Consider the following 8149-nt stretch of genomic DNA (forward strand, 5'->3'; position numbering starts at 1 on the left):
TTTCCTGCAAATATGGATTTTCATGACACCACAAGTCTTTGTTGAGAAGTCAAGAAAACTAAAGACACCCCTTTTACTCATTATTTTGGATATTACTTGAAAAACAACTTTTTGCTAAAATTCAGAATTCTGAATGCTAAATTTCAAGAGGCCAAGAAACAACAAAATTGTTCTGCGTAACACTTGGTAGCTGTTCATGCTTTAGTACATGCTAATTTGTCACAAACAACTGCATAATAAATGCTTAATATGCAGTTCTTAAAACAAAGTGTTACCAACAGTGTTCTTAAAAGTTGGGCTTTTTTTGGTCATTAGCATCTTACATAATTTGAACGATGTTAAATATATAATACTATATATGGAAATAATCTATACTACATACTTGGGATATGTGCAAGACCAGGAAAAATCCTCTGAATTCAAGAATGATAAAATCATTACCACTTAAATAAAAATAGACATCTTGTATTTTGACATTTCAAAGTACAGTATGCAAGTGGTTAAAGAATTATTTCTTGTCACAGTATTGTGTTTTTTTCGTAATATTTATTTAGACATGTTTCTGTAAAATATTGCCATCACAGTGTCGTAAATGGTAGATATGATTACAAATAAATGCAAGTGCAACGCATTTGTATGAAAGGCAAGAACAATTATCACAGCACAAAAAAAATAGCAAAGTAACTACAGAAACACTGTAGAAAGTGCTGTAGAAAATAAAATATATATTATATGATGTGATATACCTTTTGGAGTTTTGCTCTTGAACATAAATATATTAAAGAAACTTGAAATTTATAGTATATAATCACTACACAAAAACTTTGAAACATTAAGATCCTTGTCTAGTTCTTTATTTTGTTAAAATGCTACTATGATTATACATGAACTAACATAACACATTATTTAGTATTTATTCTCCAGTTTGTGAAGTATAGAAGCATCTTCACATTTCAGGTAAATTAATCATTTATTCAAAAATGAAAAGGCCTCATATTTGCAATGAACATGTGCTGCATTTATTGAGTATTTCTTGGAAAATCTTATTATCTATTATATTCTTTATTTGCACTGTATAAGTTAAATTGTTTTTTGAAACTGTGCTTTGCATTGTAGCCATGTATTGCGAAATAATATTAATTTTGATGAATACTCAAATACATAACCTCATATATATAACCTCAAACAGCTTCCCAAGGAATGACCTTTCCAAATTCTGTTCACAGTGGAGTGCAGTTGTAGTATACAGTTGTCAGAGAGCAAGTGCCTTAAAGAAACAGCTCCATTTAACTTGCGATCATTCAAGTGCGAACGTACATATGAGCTTAAGGTCAGACAACTAAAAAAAAAAGGTGACAGTGCTCAAGCATCGATAAATGTTTGTCTTTTCTTTCAATCAAGCATCAAGCAAGCAGAAAGAAATTAATCTCAGCAGTCACTGACCGAAGATTTGACCACAAAAGAAATGGCGTTCCATATCCTAAACTTTCTTATTGTTCACAGACTGGCAATGGGAGACAAAAATATTTCTCAGAAGCCCAACAACCATTGCTGGGAACCCAAAAGTACTATAGACTCAGAATGCTGCTTGCCAAGACATAATGGAAAGTGAATAAAACTAGCAGACAAAAGCCCCACACTGAGCTACACTAGAGTGCCAGTTTATCATCTGGGAACAATATCAGTCCTTTAGGTTCACAATGAAGAAGTGTGTTTTTTCTTACTTTTTTCCCCACTTGTTTTGTCATCCAGTCATGTCTTTAATGCTTAACTTTTAATTTATGCTACGTTATTACTTTGTTGAAATTCTGCTGACTCTTGCAGTTTCCCTTACTACTGATTATTAATGTGTATTCTGTAAGTCTCTAAAGTTTAGAGCCCAGACAAATCTTTAGTAGGAGTTTACAGCACGGATATTAAAAACTGGTTTATATTATAAAACATGAACTGCACATATTTTTTTCATTTTTAGTTAAAGGTCTATAAATCAACAGTAAACAGCACATTTAAGCCTATACTGTATGCTCAAATTGTCTTTCAAAGTCTTTCATACACATGTTAGTTTTCAGAATGTTTTTAGAAAGTCCGAAGCCATTCAAAATGTTTTACCTAAAGAATCTAACTCAATTTATCTAAAACGAGCAGCTTAAGAATACCATCAACTTAAATAAGATCTCATTATGCTACTATAAATCTCACTAAGATATGTATTTACTGCATTTTTAAGACAAGGAATTATTGAAAAATAAAAATGCTTACTGAGATAATTACAGATCTACATTAAGTATATACCAAGGTTTTGTAAATTGGAAACTTAAACTGTTTTGAAAGTTGAAAAAAAGAGTTATTTGTTCTTGTCCTCATTAAACAGCACAATTGCAGAAATGCTGCAAAGCAATTATCTCTTTCCTCAGAGCAGTTTTTTTGTTCTTTGGTGGCTCAAAAACAGGCACCGACATCTTTCTTACCCAAGTGGTTCTTGTCAAGGTAACACAATTCAGGGAAGTTAGGCCACACAGAGAGCCCTTTTTTGAGAAGGAGGCTTTTCCCATTGAAGTGCAAATACAGGTTTATAGTCAAGGTCCTATAAGTGAATGAGAATCTGTGACTGTGTGTGCCCTGTTATGGACTGGGGTCCCATTCAAGGTGTATCCTGCCTTGGGCCTGTTGCTTGCTGAGAAGTATTGGATAAAGCAGTTCAAACATGGGTGGATGGACATTGCAATTGTGTGTTACTTGTTTTTTGAAAGGTGAAGTGCCAATTTTAACAAGGTGGAAGTAAAAACCTTAATGTAAGTATGCTATAATCCAAGGAGTATTAATTATTAAATACAATGTGCAGAATCTACAGTGAAACAGTAATTGAAAACTCAAAGACAAAGGGAACTACATTGATGGGACTTTTTCCATTTGAATGAACTGTGTTCAAATTTGGATGGTCAGCTGGTGTTACACATGACTTGTCAGATGTTAGGATGACTATCATCAGCTCTGTGTTATGAGTATACGGAAGAGACCAATTTAGATCATATGGCATGTGATAGCTTTGGCAGAAGTGGGTCATACTCAACAAACCATTGTTGGAAACCATGCACATGTGTAAAAATGGATTTCAAAAACTGAACAAAATCCCATATGGTTCATCCCATATAGAAGGGAATTCTGACATTAGTGCTCACCCAGCACAGTATTCAAAAAGTTAAAGCAGTTGTTTAAAACCAGAGAAGGTTATTTAAAATTTTCAACATTTAATGACCATAGCTTTAATTTTGCTGATAGATTAGACTCTATAATTTTTATTTTATTTCTCATATTTCTCCATTTTCATTTTAACTGATTTTCATGTAAATGATTTTCATTGACACAAACTTTTGCAAATATAACTGATGAAATAAGATTTATTAAATGTACCTGGTACTGGTTGCTGTTTTCGCACTGTGTCTGCTCATAAAGAAACCTCAAAACTTAGATTATTGGTCATGTTTTCTTCACCTGCTTGCCTGCCCTGTAATTCGTCATTATATCTTTACTGCTTTCACTAAATTTCCCTGTTGGTAAAACAACGATGTGAAATTAAAGTAAAAAAACAGTAAAGCTATAAAACACCTTTTGTTTGGAGAAGCAGTTCATGTTTTGCTTCTGAGGGGTATAGTTCTATTTTTATCTCTGTTTAATACCTGCCAAAAGATTCCTTTCTCCTGAATGTTTTTTTTTCCTTTTGCTGCACAAAGAGCAAGATGTAACAGAACAATAAAACAAACCAATGAAATAAATGCCAGTGTTTGTTCTCATGGAGCAAAACAGGACAGCCTTTAGACAGCATCTTAATTAATCTGATGTGCCCTTCACAGTGCTGTTAAAAGGTCACATGCTAAACAGGGTGTTAGAAAGACCCCATAGATTTAGAGCTAGCGCAAAATGCATGAGATCCCTAAAGATTCATAGAGTTTCACAGAAATCCCCTTGTTTCTCCATGAAGACCAAAAGCAGCAATTAAATAGACTGCATTCATCACTGTCCTATTGCTGCTTTACGCAGATGGAACTGCAGCCATAGAAACAAAATGTACTCTAGCATCACTGTTAATAGACTTGGCCTTTACCTACCTCTTGCTGTTGCTAAGAGCTGTTTTCCTTTCTGACGCAGGAGAAAGAATTCCAAGGATTCACCATGAAATCCTCATTATTTGTAAACAGCTGTGAATGTTGGTTGAACCTTTGAAGCAATCTATGTGTGGGGAATTTGTGTTTAGGCGCCTTAACAATAGAAATATATGTGTCAACATTTAAATTAAGTTCTATTTTAAAACATTATAATCAATGAAATTAGTAAGAAGTGGATGGCTTATAATCTTACAAACTGCCTACTTAGGTCTTTGATTTCGTTCCATAATACACTGGACATAATAAGACATAACACATACTAGTAAAGTGAACTTAACCTAAAATTTGCTTAATTTACCATTAGGTAGTATACAACATAATTGGAGCTGTCAATTGCAATTGTTATATTTTCGTTTGGACTGGGCTTGACATTATTTTTTGTTTTTATACTACTTAGAGTATGACTGATGAATTACAAGTTAAAGTTAAATCTAGATTTGGTTTTCCATTCCAATGCAATTTAAGTTTATCTTTATGTGTTTCCTCTAAGTACTCACGTGTAATTCCTACTCTGGGTTTTTGGGATGGTGTCCACAAAATGGCTCCCTAAAAAAGTGCCAGGGCTGTTTGATACATTATATTTTTCTGTTGTAAGATTTGTTATTGCTCCATATCACTCTACACTTTGAATAGTCACCCTTACTTTAAAAGCAACACTGGCTCGGGTTTATTTACATAACTTTGATTGGGAAGGCTCATATCTATTGAACTTACTGCAATTCTATGTGTCACCTTATAATTCATCCAATTGATCAATTTATCAAATTGGATCTCCGCAGATTATTAGCTGTTTTGGGGGGTGCAATTCTTTCTAATTGACTCAAACAAATGACTTCAATTAATTCCAGATTTAATTCAAACTATCTAGCACTCTTCAGCTATGCAATTGTTAATGCTGTTCCCTAAATTTTAAATTCTTTCTTTCTCCTTATCTTTTCCTTTATTCTTGTGCAGAGGTGTAAGCATCTTGGCCAGGCTGTCAAGGGTAATGTGAATTTCTACTCACTTAATCGATCTAATTAAACCTATTAAATTAAGAACTAATCCCTGAGTATCAGTAAACTCACTTAAGGTGAGGTAAAATCTAGGGGAGAAAAAAATGGTATTATGATTTCATTTTGGTTTTTACATGTGAAAATAAAAATAGTTTACAAACAGTAACTGTATGGTATGAAAAAAGTAAAACACACACTTTTGCTTATAGGCTTACTGGATCAGGGTTCAGCACAGGTTGTGTATTATTAACTTGACTGAAGGTTCATGACTTTTCCCTGATCTGTCACACTGCATGCAGTTGGGTACTGCGTTTATACAGTATCTCAGTTTTTGCAGCGCATTTACCATGACTACATTGCAACACAATATGTGCTTTTCAGCTAAGTCATCTAAAAATAGAAAGTGTGATTTGTGATAGAAGTCTTTGAAGTTTGATACATAGTACATTTCTTAGATGCTAAGAAAATGCTAATTAGCTGTGCTATTTTTAATCTTTTTGTGTCAGTTTTAAAATATTGTTTCAGCTCTGGTTGCAAGAAAACAATATAGATAGAAAATAAGATGAAAAGCTCAGGTGTCAAGATACAGTAGTTTTGTTTGCTGTAGTTATGTTAAAAGATGATAAATGATGAAGATGATAGATGATAAAACTTCCACTCTGATAAAATCATGGAATATACTAGAGACCTTTCCAGAGCAGAATAAATCTAATAATCGTTACAGTATATCCATTTATATATTATATTATTATATATTTCATTTCTAAAGCAAGAATATTTCATTTTACTGTAAAACATAGTAATTAATTTACAGTTGCTACTTCAAAATAAAAGACTTTTACATAGTTTAATCTAGGTTAAATAGACCTATTGAAATCTAAATTTCAAAAATAGTTTTTTTATTTGCAACAAATATGTACAGTAATTTATGTTGCTGAATATATACTTAGAAATGCACTTTTGTGGGGTCTCTGCTTGAAATTACTCAACTTCATGTGAACTTTCTAAGCGTTTTGTTGTTATGCGTTACTGCTACCTGGTGGTAGAAAGCGTACTTAAAATAATTAGGCGTAAACACGACCCCATAATTTCTAAAAACTAAAACAATTTGGCAGTGCTATAAACAACATTAGAGATTAACTCAGTCATAATTTAAGTAAACTTCACAGTTATGTGCAGTCCATTTCAAAGCTGTTCAAAGGTTTTTTATTTTCAATATGTTCTGAACTATAAACTACTTTTTATCATCTACATAAACATTTTGTTGCCGCCTTTCTTCTCACATTACGTTGCTGAAGGTTTCAATGTCAGATACTGGGAAAGTACGTTCCACGCGTTGTTTCTAATTTCTATTTATTCAGGACTGCGCGATTTTCATAGGAAAATCTTGTTGTGGGAAATCCGTGGGTTCGGGTCCCCTCTGCAGTCAGTGGGTGACGGGCTTTTCTTTTCCTTTAACGCTCCGGACCAGAATATGGCACAATGAACCGATGTTACGCGGATATCATAATTCCTTACTCTTACATAACGCCTTTCTGGACTCTCCATTCAAAGCGCTTTACAGGTAATGGGGACTCCCCTCCACCAGCACCGGTGTGTTGCTCCCACCTGGATGGGATGCGACAGCAGCCATAGTGCGCCAGTACACACAACACACACCAGGAGAATAGTGATGAAGCCAGTTCAGAGATGGGGATTATTATGAGGCTAGGACTGGTAAAGACCAGAGGGGAAATTGGGCCAGGACGCCGGGGTAACACCCCTACTCTTTTCGAGAAACACCTTGGCGTTTTTAATGACCATAGAGAGTCAGGACCTGGGTTTTGCGTCTCATTTGAAGGACGGCGTCTTTTTACAGTATAGTGTCCCCATCAGCATAGAGGGGTATTAGGACCCACACAGACTGCAAGGTGAGCGCCAATAGCTCGACCCACTAACACCTCTTCCAGGTAGCAACCTTAGCTTTCCCCCAGGAGGTCTCCCTACTGACCAGGCTCACACCTGCTGAGCTTCAGTGGGGCTGCCAGTTGTGAGTTGCAGGGTGATATGACTGCTGGCTGGATATAGTAGGTAGGATATAGAAAAACTTCGTACCGGACTACGGAGATGTCAAGGCTGAGACGACAAAAAAAAAGAAAACGAATAATTTTCGTTGAAACGAGAACGGTGAGAAAATAAATGTAAAGATAAAATGCTAAAATCCAAAATGATGTGACAAGTAGGCTAACTTGTGTCTTTGGATGGCACCGTGTGCGCCTCGCTAACGATCAGAAGCAGAGCCGGCCCTTGGGTTAGAATTAGTGACTGTGCAGGGACTCAGGGACCCGAGTCCGCCAGGGGGCGCCCTCAATGTGCGATACAACATACCTTTAATCGGGCTCACACCCGAAGAAGGCTCCAAAGCCGAAACGTTGCGTTTCTTTTCTTCTATGTTCTTCACGGAATAAACCTTTACTTATTGCTTTAATCGGTTTTTGAGTCTGTCAGACCCATGTAACTAGCGAACGGTAGTCGCATTTTCCAGACACGTAGACTACTGGAGGTGTTTTACTAGAAGTCAACAGAAGTACTTTGTAAAATGAGTGCTCCTCATTCTCATCAGTTATGATGCATTCTTAAAAGCTGGTTGGTATATATTTTGTAATTATATCATTCATTAGTTATATAATTCAAATATAAATAGTAAAAACAGTAAAATAAAAGAGTAAAGAGTTTGGGGTGGGAGCTCATAATAATTGTGTATGCGCCCAATTATGATCTGCAAGGCTGCTGAAAAGCTATGGCCGACCTTGAGCAGAAACTCTGGAGTGAGTCCAGCCCTGAGCCAGTGCTGTCGATATGATTATAACAGAGTCACCAATCAATGTCTCTTTCAAACAGACATACGTGTTTGTCTCCGAACTATTTCTGAATGCAAGAACGTGACAGCTCAGTGTACCTTTATTTACCACATTTAGTCTTTTAATTTTTCCTGTACAAATGCCATCGTTG

The sequence above is a fragment of the Atractosteus spatula genome, chromosome 12 (genome assembly GCF_055471065.1).
Source record: "Atractosteus spatula isolate fAtrSpa1 chromosome 12, fAtrSpa1.hap1, whole genome shotgun sequence".
NCBI lineage: Eukaryota > Metazoa > Chordata > Actinopteri > Semionotiformes > Lepisosteidae > Atractosteus > Atractosteus spatula.